Source organism: Pristiophorus japonicus, chromosome 5, assembly GCF_044704955.1.
Source record: "Pristiophorus japonicus isolate sPriJap1 chromosome 5, sPriJap1.hap1, whole genome shotgun sequence".
In the NCBI taxonomy this organism is placed as follows: domain Eukaryota; kingdom Metazoa; phylum Chordata; class Chondrichthyes; family Pristiophoridae; genus Pristiophorus; species Pristiophorus japonicus.
In genome coordinates this window covers 134,198,594-134,221,264 of record NC_091981.1, presented here as the reverse complement: position 1 = coordinate 134,221,264, position 22,671 = coordinate 134,198,594, and the positions used below count along the sequence as shown (strand labels likewise).

Genomic DNA, 22,671 nt, shown 5'->3' with positions numbered 1-22,671 from the left:
GGGTTCCGTAGCTAGCAGCTTGTGAAGGAGGCCCTCGTGGCCAATCCCCATAACGAAAATGTCCCGTAACGCCTCGTCAAGGTGTGCGCCAAAATCACACGGCGCCGCGAGTCTCCTGAGGTCCGCAGCATATTTGGTGATATCCTGGCCCTCGGGTCTGCAGTGATGGTAAAATTTGTATCTGACCGTGAGGATGCTCTCCTTCGGTTTCAACTGGTCACGAATGTGTTCCGTCAGCTCCTCGTATGACTTGTCCCTGGCGCTCCCGGGTGCCAGCAAATCCTTGACGAGACAGTAAACCTCATCTCCACAACTGGAGAGCAATATCGCCTTACGCTTATCTCTCACTGCGTCCGTGTCCTCCGTCAGGTCGTTTGCTGTGAAGTAGTACTCGAGCCTTTCCGTGAAGGCCTCCCAATCATTGCCCACGGTAAAATCCTTTAGCGAGCCCAGAGTAGCCATGGCTGTGTGGAGTTTGTCCGCTTCCTTGTCGCCAATGTGATGTATGTAGCACACAAATCACTGACTCCACACGGTCTGGTGTAAGTCTAACTGCTGTGACCTTCGTCCTTTATTGTTCAGCTCCAGAGTGCCTTTCAGGTGTGGTGGTCAGCCTTATATAGTGCCTGTTCTAGGTATTTCCAGGTTTCCCACCACAGCGCCCTCTGTGGTGTGGCATAGTGCTTACACTACATTTAAGGTACCAGGACGATACACAAATCATTACATAACAGAAGCCATGTTTGACAAATTTGCTGGAATTCTTTGAAGATGTAACAAACAGGGTGGATAAAGGGGAACCAGTGGATATGATGTATTTGGACTTCCAGAAGGCATTTGACAAGGTGCCACACCAAAGGTTACTGCACAATATAAAAGTTCACGGGGTTTGGGGTAATATATTAACATGAATAGAAGATTGGCTAACAAATAAAAAACAAAGAGTCGGGATAAATGGTTCATTCTCTGGTTGGCAATCAGTAACGAGTGGGATGCCGCAGGGATCAGTGCTGGGACCCCAACTATTTACAATCTATATTAACGACTTGGAAGAAGGGACTGAGTGTAATGTAACAAAGTTTGCTGACGATACAAAGATGGGAGGAAAAACAATGTGTGAGGTGGACATTAAAAAGCTGCAAAAGGACATAGACAGGCTAAGTGAGTGGGCAAAAATTTGGCAGATGGAGTAGAATGTTGGAATGTGTGAGGTCATGCACTTCGGCAGAAAAAAATCAAAGAGCAAGTTATTATTTAAATGGAGAAAGATTGCCAAGTGCTGCAGTACAGTGGGACCTGGGGGTACTTGTGCATGAAACACAAAAGGATAGTATGCAGGTACAGCAAGTGATCAGGAAGGCCAATGGAATGTTAGCCTTTATTGCAAAGGGGATGGAGTATAAAAGCAGGGAAGTCTTGTTACAGCTGTACAAGGTATTGGTGAGGCTACAGCTGGAATACTGCGTGCAGTTTTGGTTTCCATATTTACGAAAGGATATACTTGCTTTGGAGGCAGTTCAGAGAAGGTTCACTAGGTTGATTCCGGGGATGAGGGGGTTGACTTATGAGGAAAGGTTGAGTAGGTTGGACCCCTACTCATTGGAATTCAGAAGAATGAGAGGTGATTTTATCGAAATGTATAAGATTATGAGGGGGTTTGACAAGGTAGATGCAGAGAGGATGTTTCCACTGGTGGGGGAGACTAGAACTAGAGGGCATGATCTTAGAATAAGGGGCCGCCCATTTAAAACAAAGATGAGGAGAAATTTCTTCTCTCAGAGAGTTGTGCATCTGTGGAATTCGCTGCCTTAGAGAGCTGTGGAAGCTGGGACATTAAATAAATTTAAGACAGAAATAGACAGTTTCTTAAATGATAACGGGATAAAGGGTTATGGGGAACGGACAGGGAAGAGAAGCTGAGTCCATGATCAGATCAGCCATAGAAACATAGAAACATAGAAAATAGGTGCAGGAGTAGGCCATTCGACCCTTCGAGCCTGCACCACCATTCAATAAGATCATGGCTGATCATTCATCTCAGTACCACTTTCTTGCTTTCTCTCCATACCCCTTGATCCCTTTAGCTGTAAGGGCCATATCTAACTCCCTCTTGAATATATCCAATGAACTGGCATCAACAACTCTCTGTGGTAGGGAATTCCACAGGGTAACAATTCTCTGAGTGAAGAAATTTCTCCTCATCTCAGTCCTAAATGGCTGACCCCTTATCCTTAGACTGTGTCCCCTGGTTCTGGACTTCCAACATAGGGAACATTCTTCCTGAATCTAACCGTCCAGTCCCATCAGAATTTTATATGTTTCTATGAGATCCCCTCTCATTCTTCTAAACTCCAGTGAATACAGGCCCAGTCGATCCAGTCTCTCTTCATATGTCAGTCCTGCCATCCCGGGAATCAGTCTGGTGAAACTTCACTGCACTCCCTCAATAGCAAGAACGTCCTTCCTCAGATTAGGAGATCAAAACTGAACACACTATTCCAGGTGAGGCCTCACCAAGGCCCTGTACAACTGCAGTAAGACCTCGCTGCTCCTATACTCAAATCCCCTAGCTATAAAGGCCAACATACCATTTGCCTTCTTCACCGCCTGCTGTATCTGCATGCCAACTTTGAATGACTGATGTACCATGACACCCAAGTCTCATTGCACCTCCCCTTTTTCTAAACTGCTGCCATTCAGATCATATTCTTCCTTCGTGTTTTTGCCCCCAAAGTGGATAACCTCACCTTTATCCACATTATACTGCATCTGCCATGCATTTTCCCACTCAGCTAACCTGTCCAAGTCACCCTGCAGCCTCCTAGCGTCCCTCTCACAGCTCACACTGCCACCCAGCTTAGTGTCATCTGCAAACTTGGAGATATTACACTCAATTCCTTCATCTAAATCATTAATGTATATTGTAAATAACTGAGGTCACAGCACTGAGCCCTGCGGCACCCCACTAGTCACTGCCTGCCATTCTGAAAAGGACCTGTTTATCCCGACTCTCTGCTTCCTGTATGCCAATTAGTTCTCTATCCACGTCAGTACATTACCCCCAGTACCATGTGCTTTAATTTTGCAGACCAATCTCTTAGAAACATAGAAAATAGGTGCAGGAGTAGGCCATTCAGCCCTTTGAGCCTGCACCGCCATTCAATTAGTTCATGGCTGAACATGCAACTTCAGTACCCCATTCCTGCTTTCTCGCCATACCCCTTAATCACCCTAGTAGTAAGGACTACATCTAACTCCTTTTTGAATATATTTAGTGAATTGGCCTCAACAACTTTCTGTGGTAGATAATTCCACAGGTTCACCACTCTCTGGGTGAAGAAGTTTCTCCTCATCTCGATCCTAAATGGCTTACCCCTTATCCTTATACTGTGACCCCTGGTTCTGGACTTCCCCAACATTGGGAACATTCTTCCTGCATCTAACCTGTCTAAACCCATCAGAATTTTAAACGTTTCTATGAGATCCCCTCTCATTCTTCTGAACTCCAGTGAATACAAGCCCAGTTGATCCAGTCTTTCTTGATATGTCAGTCCCGCCATCCCGGGAATCAGTCTGGTGAACCTTCACTGCACTCCCTCAATAGCAAGAATGTCCTTCCTCAAGTTAGGAGACCAAAACTGTACACAATACTCCAGGTGTGGCCTCACCAAGGCCCTGTACAACTGTAGCAGCACCTTCCTGCCCCTGTACTCAAATCCCCTTGCTATGAAGGCCAACATGCCATTTGCTTTCTTAACCGCCTGCTGTACCTGCATGCCAACCTTCAATGACTGATGTACCATGACACCCAGGTCTCGTTGCACCTCCCCTTTTCCTAATCTGTCACCATTCAGATAATAGTCTGTCTCTCTGTTTTTACCACCAAAGTGGATAACCTCACATTTATCCACATTATACTTCATCTGCCATGCATTTGCCCACTCACCTAACCTATCCAAGTCACTCTGCAGCCTCATAGCATCCACCTCGCAGCTCACACTGCCACCCAACTTAGTGTCATCCACAAATTTGGAGATACTACATTCAATCCCCTCGTCTAAATCATTAATGTACAATGTAAACAGCTGGGGCCCCAGCACAGAACATTGCGGTACCCCACTAGTCACTGCCTGCCATTCCGAAAAGTACCCATTTGCTCCTACTCTTTGCTTCCTGTCTGACAACCAGTTCTCAATCCACGTCAGCACACTACCCCCAATCCCATCTGCTTTAAATTTGCACATTAATCTCTTGTGTGGGACCTTGTCAAAAGCCTTCTGAAAGTCCAAATACACCACATCCGCTGGTTCTCCCTTGTCCACTCTACTAGTTACATCCTCAAAAAATTCCAGAAGATTTGTCAAGCATGATATCCCTTTCATAAATCCATGCTGACTTGGACCGATCCTGTCACTGCTTTCCAAATGCGATGCTATTTCATCTTTAATAATTGATTCCAACATTTTCTTCAGTACTGATGTCAGGCTAACCGATCTATAATTACCTATTTTCTCTCTCACTCCTTTTTTAAAAAGTGGTGTTACATTTGCTACCCTCCAGTCCAAAGGAACTGATTCAGAGTTGATAGACTGTTGGAAAATGATCACCAATGCAGCCACTTCCTTAAGTATTCTGGGATGCAGACTATCAGGCTCCGGGGATTTATCGGCATTCAATCCCATCAATTTCCTGCCCAATAAGGATTTCCTTTAGTTCCTCTTTCTTACTAGATCCCTCGGTCCCCTAGTATGATCTTACTGAATGGCGGAGCAGACTCGATGGGCCGTATGGCCTACTGTTGCTCCTATTTCTTATGTTTTTATGTTCTCAAAAGTATTTGCTGAGAACGGAACCCAGAAATGCAAAATAGAGGCCTATCCAGTGGAACTGATTCAATGAGCAAAATCCAAAATGGGAACATAAAAATATTGCCATCCCCTCTCCCCAAAATCTGCTTCTCTTAAGAGACCTCGTTGAGTGAATGAACTCTCAAACATTCTGATGCATCCAGTACTAAATTTATGGTTGAAGCTTCACCCAAACTTCTAAATTTGGCTGCATGTGAGTGTTCTGTTGTATTTAAATATTTGAATGAGGTAGTCATCATCATAGGCAGTCCCTCAAAATCGAGGAAGACTTGCTTCCACTCTAAAAATGAGTTCTAAGGTGATTGAACATTCCAAGACGGGAATTACAGTCTCTGTCACAGGTGGGCCAGACAGTCTTTGAAGGAAAGGGTGGGTGGGAGTCTGGTTTGCCGCATGCTCCTTCTGCTGCCTGCGCTTGGTTTCTGCATGCTCTCGGCGAAGAGACTCGAGATGCTCAGCACCCTCCCGATGCATTTCCTTCATGTAGAGCGGTCTTTGGCCAGGGCCTCCCAAGTATCGGTGGGGATTTTGCATTTTATCAAGGCGGCTTTGAATGTGTTCTTGAAATGTTTCCTCTGCCCACCTTGGGCTCGCTTGCTGTGTCGGAGTTCCGAGTAGAGTGCTTGCTTTGGGAGTCTTGTGTCAGGCAGGCGAACAATGTGGCCCATTCAGCAGAGCTGGTCAAGTGTGGTCAGTGCTTCAATGCTGGGGATGTTGGCCTGGTCGAAGATGCTAATGTTGGTGTGTCTGTCCTCCCAGATGATTTGCAGGATTTGCCGGAGACATCGTTGGTGGTGTTTCTCCAGCAATTTGAGGTGTCTACTGTATATGGTCCATGTTATAAGCCATACAGGAGGGCGGGTATCACTACAGCCCTGTAGACCATGAGCTTGGTGGCAAATTTGAGGGCCTGATCTTCGAACACTCTTTTCCTCAGGCGGCCGAAGGCTGCATTGGCTCACTGGAGGCAGTGTTGAATCTCATCGTCGATGTCTGCCCTTGTTGATAAGAGGCTTCCGAGGTATAGATAGTGGTCCACGTTGTCCAGGGCCGCACCGTGGATCTTGATGACTGTGGGGTAGTGCTGTGTGACAGGCTGGTGGAGGACCTTTGTCTTACGGATGTTTAGTGTTAGGCCCATGCTTTTGTACACCTCAGTGAAGATGTTGACTATTATTATGTATGTAAACTTTACTAGTGTGTAAGGCTTGCCACCAGGGGATGCACTTGTGGGAGACCCAAGGGTCACCTGCACACCCGGAGCAAGCAGGTATAAAAGGCAGTCTACCATGCTGTGTTTGTTCTTAATTACAGTCATGGTCCCAAATGGGTTGCTGGTACTGTGTTAGCCAAGGAGGGGAATAGAGTGTTTGTTGTCAAACTTTTGAATGGACAAACGTGCAGAAAGCACTTGGATCAGACAAACTGCGATTCACTGACAACCAAGAACAGTTTGAAGATGACATGACCATCATTGATCAACCTACACACACCCAACCAGCAATCGACCTCGCGGTCAATCACGAGGATGAACCCACCATGCCCGACAATCTGATCAGACCAGCCGCGCTGCAGTGCAGCAATGATCCGACCGACTCACCCATGCCAGGACTTCAACTCAGGTGATCTACCCGGGAACGCAGAGCCCCGGATCGCCTCAACTTGTAAATAACTTGTAAGTAAAACTTTTGGGGGGGAGTGATTTTATGTATGTAAACTTTACTAGTGTGTAAGACTTGACACCAGGGTGCGCACCTGTGGGAGACCCAAGGGTCACCTGCACACCCTCGACAAGCAGATCTAAAAGGCAGTCTACTATGCTGCTTCCTCACTCTGGAGTTACATTAAAGAGACCAAGGTCACAACAGTTTGAACTTACAGCAGACAGTCTTGTAGAATTATTCTGAACATAACAACTATGATTTGGAGTTCAGTCTCTGTAGTTCGACGACAGAGGTTGGGACAGTTTTGGCTCAGGCCTGGAGACAATGAAGTTTCAACAGATTCCCACTGGTTCTGTGGTTTAATTCCACTCCAGCGGGGAGCTTGTCAACTGTGAGGTGGAGCATTGCAGCGAGGAAGATTGAGAAAAGGGTTGGCGCGATGACACAACCCTGCTTGACCCCGGTCCGGACGTGGATTGGGTCTGTAATGGATCCGTTGGTCAGGATCACGGCCTGCATGTCATCGTGGAGCAAGCAGTGGATGGTGCGGAACTTTTGGGGGCAGTGGAAACGGAGGAGGACGCTGCATAGTCCCTCGCAGTTAACAGTGTCATAGGTCTTTGTGCGGTTAACGAAGGCATGTACGAGGTGCTGTTCCCTGCATTTTTCTTGCAGCTGTCGCGCTGTAAAAATCATGTCCTTTGTACCCCGTAGAGAACAAAATCTGCACTGTGACTCTGGGAGGAGCTCCTCAATGAGGCAGTGCATGCTGTGACTCATTCTTTGAGTCTATAATGCCTGTCGAAGAACTGGATGCAGTAGGAATCATGCGTGTGAGGTCATCTTGGCAATGAAATCACAGACCCAGGAGTAATGGAGTCACAGAAAATCAATGACTGCATGTCTGTGATTTTCCAACCCTGAGAGCTGTGGCTCAGTGGGTAGCAGTCTTTCCTCTGAGTCAGTAGGTTGTGGGTTCAAGTCCCACGTCAGGGACTTGAGCACAAAAATCTAGGCTGACACTCCAGTGGAGTGCTGCACTGTTGGAGGTGCCACCTTCTGGATGAGATGTTAAACTGAGGCCCTGTCTGCTCTCTCAGGTGGATGTACAAGATCCCATGGCACTATTTTGAAGAAGAACAGGTGAGTTATCCCTGGTGTCCTGGCCAATATTTATCCTTCAATCAACAGAACAAAAATGGATTATCTGGCTATTATCAAATTGCTGTTGGGAGTTTGCTGTGTGCAAATTGGCTGCCACGTTTTCTACATTACAACAGTGAATACACTTCAGAAAGTACTTCATTGACTGCAAGGGCGTGGGACATCCAGTGGTCATGAAAGGCGCTATATAAATGCAAGTCTTATTTTTAATTTTATTTTAGAAGCACTCGATTGGGGAATTGGCCTGAGAGTCTACAGACAATGCGCGCCCGAATTTCCTATAGGTACAACATTGAAAACCTTACAAGTTAGCTCATGCACAGAGCCAAGATAAACAAGTACTTTAATCAGTTGATCCATCTGCTCAATAGGGGTTGTGAAACAAGTGCTTGGTAGTTGAACTTTGCTCTGTTTGAAACTATTGATAGATGCTATAACAGTAGATTTGTCAGTGTAGGTTACTGCGCTTAATAGACCTGTGTTGTTTCATTATTAACTAAATAGAACTTGATTTCTTATATAAGAGTTATTTTAAAATAAATCTATTAAGAGGTTTCCTCCTGTATTCCACCCGACTCAGTTTTTTTTCTCCTCTGTCTCGAGTTCAGATCATGCGTTTAACACAATAGTGAACCTCTCGTACAATATGTAATATATAATAAAAGCAGAAAATGGTGTAAATACTCAGCAGGTCAGGCAGCATCTTTGGAGAGAGAAACATAGTTAATGTTTCAGGTCAAAGACCTTTTGTCAGAACCTCTCAGCCTGGCATAAGAGGTTAGCCTAAGGGTTGGTACTAATATGTAACCAGTGGAGTGTTCTGATTCAAAATGGAGACTCTGGTGGGACAGCAGGAGTGCTATTTTGTAATAATTCATGCAATTATATTTTCTAAATGTGTAGTGATGCAACAAGAGTATTATCTTAAACAGTCCAGACCTTCAATGTGCATTTAATTGAGTTGTGGAAAAGGTTGTTTGAGGCTGATAATTTCCCCTGCATCTGATCACTATTTATTGTTCAGGTCACATTCCTGTCCTCTGTGGATTGCTGGTAGTAGCTGCAGCTCTAACCTAAATGTGACGAGAGTATTTCCAGGTATTCATTTTAATTTTTAATCTGTCTCTTAAATGAATTTAAAAAAATGTCACTTTATAAAATACAGTGGTTTTTTATTCTACATTTAAAAATGATATTGAGTTGAACCAACAAATGTTCGAGTGGACTTGAATGTGTTTTCTGCCCTCCCTTCTGCCGATTGTCCGACAGGTATGGAGCAGGCAGAGGAGGAGGAATGGTGCTCAGCGATGTACTTCGCTGCTTCCCGACCTCTGTGTGACTCCCTGCATGTCCCAAGGCTTGGCAGCAAGGGCACTTAACATGTCTGCCCGTTTGTAGCCTTTGACTCTTCAGTTAATATCTAGGCTCCTGATTCTGATAATCCACTAGTATAGTGATATTGCATTTTATTTATTATGTGCTGGAAAGTGAATATAATTATGTTTTTAAAATAATAATTAAGAAATTTGTGTTTCTTTACATAATTGTTTGATGTTAATAATTATTAAGAGACTTCATTGCAGACTGTCATCCCCTCTGTCTTGTTTGGTCAATAAAGACAATCGAAGAAAATTATTGACCAGCAGATTATACTTGATTTGGAATGTTGTAAAAATAAATAGAGATTTATAACACTAATGTGGGGGGTAATTTTAACCTCACCCTCCAGTAATGAAACTGATAGGTTCGGGTACAATGCTGGTTTTACACCCTCCTTGATTTTACTATCCACTGAAGTCAATGGGGAGTAATATCAGGCAGGGTGTAAAACCGGAGTTCCCACAAGCTGCGTTAGGTTAAAATTGCCTGCTTAGAATTTGAAATATAGGCCTAGAAATTCGTGGCTGCCACAAAAGCTGCCAGTGCCACCATGGCAGTTAACGGCCACCGAAAATGGTTTCGCTGGCAGGACTGAAAAAATGGTGCTGGGGACTAATTATCATTAGCCCAGCGCTAAACTCACAATGTAACGCCATTCTGGTGGCGTTCGTCATGGCAGGAGGCCCCACTGTGGCGTACCCAAGCGGCATTGCTGCTTCAAGATTGTGCAAAGTATTGTGGGATCTTAAAAGGGCAATATAGTGTAATTTTCATAAAAGGGCAATGCCTTCTGAAATTATTTACAAAAAAAATGATTTAAAAATATGCAACTTCACTGCCTTCTGAAAAAAAAATCATTAAAATGAATTTCCAAATGGGAGTCTTCAGCTCTTAAAGCTGAAATGCCTTGTGCAACTAAAAAAAAAATGGAAAAGTGCTTCAGCACTAACACAAATGACTCGGCAAGCCAGGGAAGGGGCACTCAGGGTCTCGTACACAGCACTCCAGCTTTGTGCAGAGGGTCAACACTGCAACACAGGTTCTCTATCACAGGGGCCAAGATGCCTTCCAGAAAGAAAAATGTGGGACCACATCACTGAGGCCATTAATGCCAGCAGTGTCGCCCCATTACCTGGCTCCAGTGCCCAAAGAAGCTTCATGACCTCAAAGCAGTGGTCAAGGTCAGTGAATGCATCTTCAAAGGCCGTCTCCTACCAACTGCACCACTAGCGTCATACACTGCTTAATGCACGACTCCCCCCTCCCCCTGCCCCCGTGCCCCCACCAATCATTCACCTACCAAGAATCTGTGCCAATCACGAGGCACACCTCCCATTCCTAGCTTCACCTCATCCCCTTAGAGGAGACGTTGCTGGTCATTCTTGGCAGGGACATAGTTGAACCTTTGGCCAGCGGCGGGACTGAACAGATACAAGATGCAGGGGATATCCTCACATGTTATCCTCCTTCTTGCATGCACCTCTTGCTCTCCCGCCCTCCTCTCACCATAGCTCCACCTTGTGCTTTCCTAATTTCGCACACGCAAGAAATGCAATCTGTCCAGCCAATAGTTGACCACGAAGAGAGAGAAGGAGATGAAGAGGAAGGGGCTGTTTGGGTTGCATCTTTCCTTTTGCTTCTTCCTCTTCTGTATCTTCCTCTTCCCTCTGTGAGGGAATGCTGTAAATCTGAAATAAAAGCATAAAATGCTGGAAATACTCAGCAGGTCAGGCAGCATCTCAACCCGAGATGTAAACTCTGTTTCTCTCTCCAAGGAAATTTCCTGACCTGCTGAATATTTCCAGCATTTTCTGACTTCTCAGAGGCCTTCCATTATAATGTGAGGCCTTGCAAGCACCCAGCAGCTCTCCCTGCACACTTAAAAAAAACTTTTAACATGTATTGTACCAAACTACTACTTCAATAAAATAAATAGAAACCCAGTCCAAAAGCTTAAATGCATACTTACCTGAAAGATGTGCTTGTTCCTTTAAGAGGTGCTGACAGTGCCTCTGTCAGTCTGCTTTCGGTTTTCAAGACAAGCTTAGGACCTAGTTCTCAACTCAGCGCTAAGGTTAATGTTTGCTAAGATGACATTAAGTCAACCTTGCACGCCGACTGATGTCACCCTCTCTTAATTTACACATCTAGAGTCAGCACTGCTATGCTAAGGGCGTTATCCACAATGGTGGCAGCCAAGTTCCGCATCAGAAAAGGTGCTAGAGTGGCGGCTGCCATTTTTAGACCATATCGCGCGAAAACTCATGGCGATAAGTGGGCCAATTTCTCGGTCATAAATTCAAGAACACCCTGGGATCTCGTTGCCCCCTTTCCACAATGGAGAATTATTTGGCACCTCCCTTAAATGATCTGATTAAAATGGATTACTCACAATGTGGACAATTGCAGGCATAAATCATGTATGCAATCACTCTATTACTATACAGGTATTGGAATACCAATGTGTTGTACTGTCAGAACCAGAATCCATTTACAAAGAAATATTTTATAAAAGTGATTGTCTGATTCTAGTCCTGGTTTCATATATAACAGGAACATCAAAATTTAGCTTTTCCCCACCTCTCACACACATATGAGACTACCAAGGATTATACTCTACCCCCACATACATATACATTATTACAGTGCCTGACTTTGTCAGAGAGCTGAATTTCAAATAATTTGAGATCCAATCATTAGTTGAGGAGTTCCTCAAGATACTCTAGTTTGGACAACAGTTTGTATATAGTCAGCAATCAGACAGAGCTTCACTGCTCTATGTAATACTCTGACTACATGGCCTATAAAGAGTTGGCCATGAGTAAGGCAAGTATGCCTTTGTTACCCCTAGATATTACTATCACAACACAGTTCTGGCTGGCTTCCTATCTTCCATCCTCCATAAACTTAAGCTCATCCAAAACTCTGCTGTCCATATCTTAACTCGCACCAAGTTTTGTTTACCCATCACACCTGTGCTCACTGACCTACATTGCCTCTGATTGGGCCTATACTCTGTGGCGTTTAGAAGAATGAGAGGTGATCTCATTGAAATATATAAGATTCTGAAGGGGATTGACAGGGTAGATGCTGAGAGGTTGTTTCCCCTGACTAGAAAGTCTAGAACTAGGGGGCACAGTCTCCGGATAAAGGGTAGGCCATTTAAGACTGAGATGAGGAGGAATTTCTTCACTCAGAGGGATGTGAACCTTTGGAATTCTCTGCCCCAAAGTGCTGTGGATGCTCAGTGTTTGAGTATATTCAAGGTGGGGATCGATAGATTTTTGGACTCGAGTGGAATTAAGGGATATGGGGATCGGGCAGGAAATTGGAGTTGAAGTTGATGATCAGCCGGGATCTTATTAAATGGTGGAGCAGGCTCGAGGGGCCGTATAAGGAGAATAACCCCAGCTTCTCCAGTCTATCTACACAACTGAAGTCCCTCATCCCTGGAATCTTTCTCATAAATCTTTTCTGCACCCTCTCTAAGGCTTTCACATCCTTCCTAAAGTGCAGTGCCAAGAATTGGGCACAATATTCCAATTGAGGACGATTCAATTTAAAAAAAACATTCATCATATTTCTACACTTTTGTACTCTATACCTCTATTCATGAAGCCCAGGATCCCATAAGCTTTTTTAACTGCTTTCTCAACATACCCTGCCACCTTCAACGATTTGTGCAAATAGGTCTCTCTGTTCATGCACCCCCCTTTAGGTTTGTACTCTTTGGTTTATATTTCCTCTTCCCATTCTTTCTACCAAAATGTATCATTTCGCATTTTTCTTGCGTTAAATTTCATCTGCCACGTGTCCACCCATTCTACCAGCCTGTCTATGTCTTCTTGAAGTCTATCACGATCCTCCTTCACTACTACTCTCTGTTTCCTGTCACTTAGCCAATTTCGTATCCATGCTGCCACTATCCCTTTTATTCCATGGGCTTCAAATTTTCTGGCAAGCCTTTTATGTGGCACTTTATCGAATACCTTTTAGAAATCCATGTACACCACATCAACCGCATTGCCCTCATCAACCCTCTCTGATACCTCATCAAAAAACTCAATCAAGTTGGTTATGCACGATTTGCCTTTAACAAATTTGTGTTGGCTTTCCTTAATTAATCCACATTTGTCCAAGTGACAGTTAATTTTGTCCCTGATTATTGTTTCTAAAATCTTTCCCACTATCGAGGTTAAACTGACTGGCCTGTAGTTGCTGGGTTTATCTTCACACCCTTTTTTGAACAAGGGTGTAACATTTGCAATTCTCCAGTCTTTTGGCACCATCCCTGTTTCTAAGGAAGATTGGAAGATTATGACCAATACCTCCACAATTTCTTCCCTCAGCATCATAGGATCATCCCATCTGGTCCGAGTGACCTATCTACTTTAAGTACAGCCAGCCTTTCTAGTATCGCCTCTATCAATTTTTATCTCATCCAGTATTTCCTCTACCTCCTCCTTCACTATGTCTAAAGCAGCATCTTCTTTCTTGGTGATGACAGATGCAAAGTACTCATTTAGCATCTCAGCCATACCTTTTGCCTCCATGCGTAGGTCTCCTTTTTGGTCTCTAATTGGCCCGTTTACTATTTATATGCTAATAGAAGACTTTTGCATTACCTTTTATGTTAGCTGCCATTCTATTCTCATATTCTCCCTTTACCCCTCTTATTTCACTCCTCCTCTGAACTTTCTTTTTTTAGCCTGATGCTCAGATGTATTCTCGACCTGACATCTGCCATACACGCTCTTTTTCTGCTTCAGCTTACTCTCTATCTCTTTTGTCATCCAGAGAGCTCTGACTTTAGTTGCTCTACCTATCCCCCTAGTGGGAATGTACCTCGACTGTATTTAAACTATTTCCTCTTTAAATCCATTACAGATTTTCCTTCCAATCTTTGAATCTAATTTACCTGGGCCAAATCAGTTCTCATCCCACTGTAATTGACCTTCCTCCAATTAAGTATTTTTACTCTAGATTGCTCCCTGTCCTTTTGCATAACTAATCTAAATCTTATGATACTATGATCACTGCTCTCACTGATCACCTACTGACACTTGCTCCACTTGACCTACCACATTCCTCAGAACCAGATCCAGCAATGCCTCCTCCCTCGTTGGGCCAGAAACATATTGACCAAGAAAGTTCTTCTGAACATACTTGAGAAATTCTCCCCCTTCCTGCCCTTTACATTATTACTATCTCAGTCTATAATAGGAGAGTTCAAGTCCCCCATTATCACAACTCTATAGTTCTTGCATCATTCTATAATTTCTCTGCAAATTTGCTACTCCATATTTTTCCCATTAGTTGGTCTCTCCCAATCCTTTGTGCCCTTTGTTTCTCCTTTTTATTGCTTCATCCTGGTGCACATTCCCCTGCCAATTTAGTTTAAACTTTCCCCAACAGCACAAGCAAACCTCCCCATGAGGATATTGGTACCAGCTCTGTTGAGACGCAACCCATCCAGTCTGTACAGGTCCCACCTCCCCCAGAACCAACTCCAATGCCTCAGGAATCTGAAGCCCTCACTTCTGCACGATCTCTCCAGCCACGCAATCATCTGCTCTAACTTCCTATTTTTATAATCACTCATGCGTGGCATCGGGATTAATCCAGAGATTACTACCTTTAAGGTCCTGCTTTTTAATCTCTGTCCTGCACCTTTTTCACCTCTCCCTTTATGCTGCTGCCTCTGCTGCTGCCGTCCCCGCGCAGGTCCACGCTCATATGTGGAGCCATGAGGTTCCAGATTGTGGAATACAATTCTGCTGCTGCTGACGGCCCACAGCGCCTCATGGATGCCCAGTTTTGAGCTGCTAGATCTGTTCTGAATCTATCCCATTTAGCACGATGATAGTGCCACACAACATGATGGAGCGTGTCCTCAGTGTGAAGATTGGACTTTATCTCCACAATGACTGTGCGGTGATCACTGCTACCAATGCTGTCATGGACAGATGCATCTGCAACAGGGGGGGATTGGTGAGGGCGAGGTCAAGTAGGTTTTTTCTCATGTTGGTTCTCTCACAACCTGCTGCAGGCCCAGTCTGGCAGCTATGCCCTTCAGGACTCGGCCAGCTCGGTCAGCAGTGGTGCTACTGAGCCATTCTTGGTGATAGACATTGACGTCCCTCATCCAGAGTACATTCTGTGCCCTTGCTACCCTCAGTGCTTCTTCCAAGTGGTGTTCAACATGGAGGAGTACTGATTCATCAGCTGAGGGAGGGCGGTCGGTGGTAATCAGCAGGAGGTTTCCTTGCTCATGCTTGACCTGAAGCCATGAGACTTCATGGGGTCCGGAGGCAATCTGGAGGACGTCCAGGGCCACTCCTTCCTGACTGTATACCACCGCGCCACCACCTCGGGTGGTTCTGTCCTGCTGGTGGGACAGGATATAGCATGGGATGGTGATGGAGGAGTCTGGGACATTAGCTGAAAGGTATGATTCTGTGAGTATGACTCTATCAGGCTGTTGCTTGACTAGTCTGTGACAGCTTGTCTGTGGGACAGCTCTCCCAATTTTGGCACAAATCTCCAAATGTGGGTGAGGAGGACTTTGCAGGTTTGACTGTGCTGGGTGTGCCATTGTTATGCCTGTAGCCGGGGCCGTGGTCGATGCCAGGTGGTCCGTCCACATTTATTCTTCTTATTGGTTTACATAGTGGTTTGTTACAACAATGGCTTGTTAGGCCATTTCAGAGGGCAGTTATGAGTCACCCACATTGCTGTAGGTCTAGAGTCGCATATAGTCCACACCAAGTAAGGGCGGCAGGTTTCCTTCCCTAAAGAACAATAGTGAACCAGATAGGTTTTTAACTACAATCCTTCTCAGTCGGTCCCTCCTATCGAGGATGACTTGCTTCCACACCAAAAAGGGATGAATCCGCAGGTGTTTCAAAGAAGGACCTGACATTTCAGATCCCGAACTACATATTGAAGGGTGGAAGATGCCTGTGCGTGGATTTTTTTTAACATTTGGCGGCCATGGCACACCAGCCACCACACGGGCTTGACAGAGCTAGGTCTTGGTCCAGTGGCAAGGGTTAACCAAGACGACTGGAGACCAGCTGTGCTGCATGGACCTAGTGCGTGCACATATTGCAGTGTGGGCTGGCTCGTGCTGCCCCTGGGCCCACGTCTCTTCTGAGCCCCGAACTCATACCTCTTCTGGGCCTCGATCACGTCGCTCTACAATCTCTTGCTGCTCCTTTACCCCGATCTCGCCTCTCCTCTGCTGCTTGCCGCCTCTCCTGCTGTACCTGCCCACACTCCAATCAGCAAACTTGATTTTGGTGACTTCCAACCCAGTCACCCATCTCCAAGTTATCACCACCCTGTACCAGCTCACATTGCTCCCTGAAGTGGCAAGCCTCCATGCTGCTCCCGGGCCACTGCACCTCCACACCTTTAATGGCCCCAACCTGCCGCTGAGTGCCATGGTCACCTTTACTGATATTAGCTTTATTTCATTCCAGAGTTATTTAATTAACTGAATTTAAATTCTGCAGCTGCCATGGTGGGATTTGAACTCATGCCTCTGGATTTCTAGTCTAGGAACATAACTACTATACACCCAGTCCCGGTAAGAGAGAGAGAGAGAGAGGAGAGAGAGAGACACACACACAAACTGGGGAGAGAGAGAGAGACACACACACACACAAACTGGGGAGAGAGAGAGAGAGAGAGAGAGAAACTGGGGGAGAGAGAGAAAAACTGTGGTAGAGAAAGAGAGAGAGAGACAGAGATAAACTGGGGAAGAGAGAGAGGGAGAGAGAGACAGAGACAAACTGGGGAGAGAGAGAGAGAGAGAGAGAGCAAGACACACAAACTGGGGGAGAGGGAGAGAGCGAGACACAAACTGGGGGAGAGGGAGAGAGAGACACAAACTGGAGGAGAGAGAGAGAGAGACACAAACTGGGAGAGAGAGAGACACATATGAACTGGGGGAGAGAGAGAGACACACACAAACTGGGGAGAGATGTACACAAGCTGGGGAGAGAGAGACACACAAACTGGGGGGAGAGAGACACAAACTGGGGGGAGAGAGACACAAACTGGGGGGGAGAGAGAGACACAAACTGGGGGGGAGAGAGAGACACAAACTGGGGAGAGAGAGACACAAATTGGGGAGAGAGATATACACTGATATGTCCTTACTATACAGTACAAATGCACACGAGGCCCATATTTGAGAAAAAGTCACTCGGTGATCAGTAACCTTTATTAGCCAGCACTGAAGTGAAGAAAGTGGGTGGAGCTTCCCCTTTTATACCTGAAAATCCAGGTTAGGAGTGTCTCCCACAAGTTCACCACCTAGTGGTCAGTGTTCTCACGGTGTACAACTTAGGTCAGTTTACACATGGATTACAATGACAGTTGAATACATGACATCACCTCTCCCCCAAAGTCTTATTGGGATCACAGGTTAAGTCTCTCTGGTGGTTTACACTCTCTTGTAGAGCGCCTGAGTTGGGGCTCCGGTTGTTGAGCGCTGGCCTGAGTGTCTGCTGTTTGCGGTGCCTCAGGCCTGTCCGGACTGCCCACAGTGACTGGACTCTCCTCCACTTGGTTCCGGTGTTCAGTCACCTGTGGTGGAGTGAACTCTACATCGTGTTCTTCCTCTGCTTCTTCGATGGAGTTGCTGAACCTCCTTTTTGTTTGATCCACGTGTTTGCAGCAGATTTGCCCATTGGTAAGTTTAACTACCAGAATCCTATTCCCCTCTTTAGCAATCACAGTGCCTGTGAGCCATTTGGGCCCTGCAGCCTAGTTGAGGACAAAGATAGGGTCATTGACATCAATACATCGCGCCCTCGCATTCCTGTCATGGTAGTCACATTGTGACCAGTGCCTGCTCTCAACAATTTCTTTCATGGTGGGGTGTATAAGGGATAACCTGGTTTTGAGCATCCTTTTCATTAGCAGCTCTGCGGGTGGAGCCCCTGTGAGCGAGTGTGGTCGGGATCTATTGGCCAACAGGAGGTGTAATAAGTGACTTTGTAGGGAAACCCCTTGGATTCTGAGCATCCCCTGTTTGATTATCTGCACTGCTCGTTCCGCCTGGCTGTTTGAGGCCGGCTTGAATGATGCCGTTCTGACATGGTTGATACCATTTCCTGCCATGAAGTCCTGGAATTCAATGCTTGTAAAGCACGGGCCATTGTCGCTGACCAAGATGTCCGGTAGACCATGGGCGGCGAACATTGCCCGTAGACTTTCTACCGTGGCAGAGGATGTGCTTGAATTGAGAATGTCACACTTGATCCATTTGGAGTAGGCGTCTACCACAACCAAAAACCTTTTTCCCATGAAAGGACCTGTGTAGTTCACATGGATGCGTGACCATGGTTTGGCGGGCCAGGACCAGGGGCTAAGGGGGGCTTCCCTAGGCGCATTGCCCAGCTGGGCACACGTGTTGCACCTGCGAACACAAAGTTCCAGGTCTGCATCTATCCCTGGCCACCAAACATGTGACCTGGCAATTGCCTTCATCATGACAATGCCCGGGTGCTCATGGTGGAGTTCTCGGATGAACATCTCTCTGCTCATCTGGGGCATGACTACTCGGTTTCCCCATAGTAGGCAATAGGCCTGAATCGAGAGTTCATCCTTGCGCCTGTGAAATGGTTTAAATTCCTCAGGGCATGCCCCGTACGTGGCTGCCCAGTCCCCATTCAGGACACATTTCTTGACTAAAGACAGTAGCGGGTCTCTATTTGTCCAGACTTTGATCTGATGGGCTGTCATGGGTGAGCCTTTGCTTTCCAAAGCTTCAACAGCCATGACCATCTCAGCAGCATGCTCGGTTGTCCCCTCGGTGGTGGCTAGTGGGAGCCTGCTGAGTGCATCGGCGCAGTTTACAGTGCCCGGTCTGTGCCGAATTGTATAGTCATAGGCAGCTAACGTGTGTGCCCACCTCTGTATGCGGGCCGACGCATTTGGATTTATGGCCTTGTTGTCCGGCAAACGGGACATTAGGGGTTTGTGATCTGTCTCCAGCTCAAATTTCGTGCCAAACAGGTACTGGTGCATTTTTTTTACTGCATATACACATGCTAGTGCTTCCTTTTCTACCATCCCATGGCCTCTTTCTGCCTGGGACAGACTTCTGGAGGCATAAGCTATCGGCTGTAACTCACCCTTGGCATTAACATGCTGCACGCACACCCGACCCCATAGGATGACACATCACACGGTAACAAGTTTCTTACATGGGTCATATAGCGTTAACAGATTGTTGGAGCATAGCAAATTGTGTGGTCTATCAAAAGCCCTTTCCTGGCTGTCCCCCCAGACCCATTCACGACCTTTGCGTAGGAGCATGTGTAGCGGCTCTAACAGCGTGCTCAATTTGGGAAGAAAGTTACCAAAATGGTTCAGGAGCCCCAGGAACGAATGCAGCTCCGTCGTGTTACAGGGTCTGGGTGCTCTCTGGATCGCTTCTGTTTTGGACGCAGTAGGTCTGATCCCATCTGCTGCTACCCTCATCCCCAGGAATTCTACCTCTGGAGCTAGGAAGACACACTTCGCCTTTTTCAGTCACAGACCTACTCGGTCCAATCTGCGTAGCACCTCCTCCAGGTTGTGGAGGTGTTCTTCAGTATCGCAACCCGTGATGAGGATGTCGTCTTGAAAAACCACCATCCTTGGAATCGACTTGAGAAGGCTTTCCATGTTTCGTTGAAAGATCGTGGCGGCCGAGCGAATCCCGAATGGACATCTATTGTACTCAAACAACCCCTTGTGTGTTGTGATGGTGGTCAGCTTCTTTGACTCACGCGCCAGCTCCTGGGTCATGTAAGCTGAGGTCAGGTCCAAGTTTGAAAAAAGTTTGCCACCGGATAGCGTTGCAAAGAGGTCCTTCGCTCTCGGTAGCGGGTACTGGTCTTGGAGCGACACCCGATTGATGGTGGCCTTGTAATCACCACATATCCTGACCGACCCATCCGCCTTGAGCACCGGCACAATCGGGCTCGCCCAGTCACTGAATTCGACTGGCGAGATGATGCCTTCCCTCAGCAGGCGGTCCAATTCGCATTCTATCTTTCCCCGCCTCACGTACGGCACCACTCTGGCCTTGTGGTGTACTGGCCTGGCGTCCGGGTTTATGTGAATCACTATCTTGGTCCCCATGAAAGTGCAAATGCCGGGTTGAAATAGTGAGTCAAATTTGTCCAGGACCTGTGAGCATGATACTCGCTCCACAGAAGAAATTGCTTTGACATCACCCCATTTCCAGTTCATAACCGCAAGCCAACTCCTCCCCAGCAGTGTGGGACTGTCCCCTGGGACAATCCAGAGTGGCAACCTGTTCTCCGAATCTTTGGTGGGTCATGACTACCGTGGCGCTGCCTCGCACCGGAATGATCTCCTTTGTATATGTCCGTAGCTGTGTGTCAATCAGCAATAATTTTGGCCTCCTGGCCTTGGACGCCCACAACTTGTCAAACTGTTTGATACTCACCAGGGACTGGCTGGCCCCGTGTCTAGCTCCATTGATACTGGGATGCCATTGCCGAGCACTTTCATCATTATCGGTGGCGTCTTGGTATATGAACTGTATATGTGCTCCACATGAACTCGTTTAACTTCAGCTTTCAGCGATTTCCCCCAGTGTCTATTTGGCCTCGTAGGGCTTACATCGGGCCCGTCCTCCTCGTACATCAACCTGGCTGCAGGCTTCCTGCACATACGCGCCAAGTGACCGCTGACGTTGCAGTTTCAGCAGGTATATTGCTGATACCTGCAAGCTCTGACTGTGTGTTTGCCTCCATACCTCCAACATGAGCCGTTGTTGAAAACAAAAGGTCCATTACCAGTCAATCATCTCTGACTGTCTCTGTAACTGCCCTTAAGCACACCATTGACAGGTATTGATGGCCCCATTACTGGCCGCATTGTCCCTTGCGATCGCATGAATCGCCGTTCAGCTAGCCATTGTCTCTGTTGAATTCCCCCTTTGGGTTCGACTACATGCTCGGGCATGTCCGATTGCCCCTGTCTGCCTGGAGAACTGTGTGCCGCATTAACAATGTTGACTCCCTGTCCATTTGCTGCATTTAAACCAAGATTTTTGTCAAACATCATTCTGGTCTCTTCCTCCCCTGAGATAAATTTCTGGGCCATTAAAGCCGCCATTTCCAGGGTTAAGTCTTTGGTCTCAATCAGTTTCCTGAAAACCCCAGCGTGCCCGATGCCCTCAATAAAAAAAGTCTCACAGCATCTCTGCTCTGCATGCATCTGGGAACTTACATAGGCTCGCCAGTCGCCAGAGGTCTGCCACGAAGTCTGGAACGCTTTGCCCTTCTCGCCGCCGGTGCGTATAAAACCGGTGTCTCGCATATGCATGCTGCTCGCTGGTTTAAAGTGTTCCCCGATCAACTTACTGAGCTCTTCAAAAGTCTTGTCTGCCAGCTGCTCTGGCGCTAGAAGGTCCTTCATCAGGGAGTACGTCCTGGATCCACAAACCGTCAGGAGATGAGCCCTGCATTTGTCGGCCGAATCCTGTCCCAGCCATTCCTTAGTGACGAAACTTTGCTGTAGTCTCTCAATAAAATAATCCCAATCATCACCAACACAGTACCTCTTGTCTGTGCTGCTAGTGGCCATGCTCGCGTGGTTTAAATCCCAGTTTCTTGTCGCCAATGTTATGTCCTTACTATACAGTACAAATGCACACGAGGCCCATACTTGAGAGAAGGTCACTCTGTGACTAGTAACCTTTAATTGCCAGCACTGAAGTGAAGAAGGTGGGTGGAGCTTCCCTTTTTATACCTGGAAATCCAGGTTCGGAGTGTCTCCCACAAGTTCACCACCTGCTGGTCAGTATTCTCACGATGTACAAGTTAGGGCAGTTTAAACATGGGTTACAATGACAGTTGAATACATGACATACACAAACTGAGGGAGAGATATACACAAACTGGGGAGAGAGAGACACACAAACTGGGGAAAGACAGACACACAAACTGGGGAGAGACATATGCACAAACTGGGGAGAGATATACACAAACTGGGGAGGGAGAGAGACAAAACTGGGGAGAGAGCGAAACACAAACTGAGGGAGAGAGAGACACACAAACTGGGGAGAGAGAGACACAAAGTGGGGTGAGAGAGAGACACAAACTGGGGAGAGAGAGAGACACAAACTGGGGGAGAGAGAGACACAAACTGGGGGAGAGAGAGACACAAACTGGGGAGAGAGAGACACACAAACTGGGGAGAGAGAGAGACACAAACTGGGGAGAGAGAGACACACAAACTGGGGAGAGAGAGGCACACAAACTGGGGAGAGAGAGACACACAAACTGGGGAGAGAGAGACACACAAACTGGGGAGAGAGAGACACACAAACTAGGGGAGAGAGAGACACAAGCTGGGGAGACAGACACAAACTGGGGAGAGAGACACAAAAACTGGGGAGAGAGAGAGTGGCACAAACTGGGGAGAGAGAGACACACAAACTGGGGGGGGAGAGAGACACAAACTGGGGGGAGAGAGACACACACAAGCTGGGGAGACAGAGAGACACAAACTGGGGGGAGAGAAAGACACAAACTGAGGGGGAGAGAAAGACACAAACTGGG

The 22,671-nt window shown here is 46.6% G+C and overlaps 1 protein-coding gene across 3 annotated transcripts in view; it reads left to right on the top strand.

The window, feature by feature from the left end:
- LOC139264463 (ATP-dependent translocase ABCB1-like) overlaps window positions 1-22,671 on the top strand; it is a 276,998-nt gene that overhangs the window by 795 nt on the left and 253,532 nt on the right. For all 3 annotated transcript variants that reach the window (XM_070880982.1, XM_070880981.1, XM_070880989.1), the window contains exon 2: window positions 8,721-8,794. The gene's annotated coding sequence lies outside the window, so the exon portion shown is untranslated. The remainder of the gene's footprint in view (window positions 1-8,720; window positions 8,795-22,671) is intronic.